We start from the raw sequence: 1409 nt of genomic DNA, 5'->3' as shown, positions 1-1409 counted from the left end.
CCAGAGCCAGCATTCGGAGCCGCACTCTGGTCACCTCCCCGCTCGGGCCAGACCCGCACGACCCTCAGGCTCCGCTCGCCCTCACCCTGCTGCCTGCCTCACGCTGGGACACTGCCCGATCAGCCCTTCCTCTGAAGTGTCCGTTTTGAGACGAGTTCTTGCTAAGTAGCCCTGGCTGGCCTCCAGCTCTCCTCCTCCTGCCTCAGCCTCCTCAATAGCTGGGATTACAGCAGTGCACGCCACGGCTTTGCATTTTTTTGCTCTCAACATCTCCTCATAGCCAGGCTGCTCCAGAGCACTCTGGCCCTGCTTTCCCCTCCTGGCAGGGGCAGACAGACTGCCTCTTCTGTGTCCACTCTACCCCCACCCACAGCTGGTTCCTTAAGGTCAGGCGTCTTTTGAGATCCAGAGCTTATTTTTATATTTCTGTCGGAGCACAGTGAGGACCGATAGGAGAGGCTCAGCAAGTATCTGTGGTCCAACACTGTCCCCTCATAGCGCTAGGTCTCTGTCCCCAGGGCACTGTGGGCTCAAGAGCATGAGGTGAAAGTGTTCCTTCCTACTCTATTTTCTGGAAGAGATGATGGAAATTTGGTTTTATTATTCATTTATTTTTGGTACCGGGGATTGAACTTGGGACCTTGTGCTTGCAAGGCAGGCATTGGCACCACTGAGCTAAATCCCAGGGCCTGGTTTTATTTATTTATTTATTTTATTTTTTATTTTTTGGGGGAGTGGTACTGGGGATTGAACTTAGGTCTTTGTGCTTGCAAGGCAGGCCACCAAACCGCTGAGCTAAATCCCTGGCCCCCTGGTTTTATTTTTTAATATTTATTTGTTTAGTGTTTGAAACAAGGTCTTACTATGCAGCCCAGGCTGACCTCGAATTCCTGGGGATCTTCCCGCCTCAGCCTCCTGAGTGCTGTGCCACCATGTCTGGCAATAATGAATATTTTAAAATTATTTATATATAGGTTATTTCAAAGAAAACTATTCCTAAAATATCTGGTAGAATTTACCAGTGAAACCATTTGGACTTTTTTTGTGTCAGAGGTTGTAAATCAGAAGTTTGATTTCTTGCTGGGCGTGGTGGTGCACGCCTGTAATCCCAGCACTCAAGAGGCTGAGGCAGGAGGATCGCCTTGAGGTGGAGGCCAGCCTGGGCTACAGAGTGAGCTCAAGGCCAGCTTGGACTACATAGCAAGGCCCTGTCTCAACAAACAAAAAGAGAATTCTGATTTCTTTGGTAGGAATAGGACTACTGAGGCTATTTCTTCTGATGTGGGTTTTGAATCTTTCAAAGATTTGGTCTGTTTTCCTGAGTTGGGTTTTGGGGAGAAAAGTGCTTACGCCATTGTCTGGTACTCCTTTTAATTCTGGTCTTCAGGGATGTTGTGCTGCCATTTGTC

This window comes from Fukomys damarensis, unplaced genomic scaffold, assembly GCF_012274545.1.
Source record: "Fukomys damarensis isolate Sample0158 unplaced genomic scaffold, DMR_v1.0_HiC HiC_scaffold_13, whole genome shotgun sequence".
Taxonomy (NCBI): Eukaryota; Metazoa; Chordata; class Mammalia; order Rodentia; family Bathyergidae; genus Fukomys; species Fukomys damarensis.
This window is presented reverse-complemented; position numbering follows the sequence as displayed.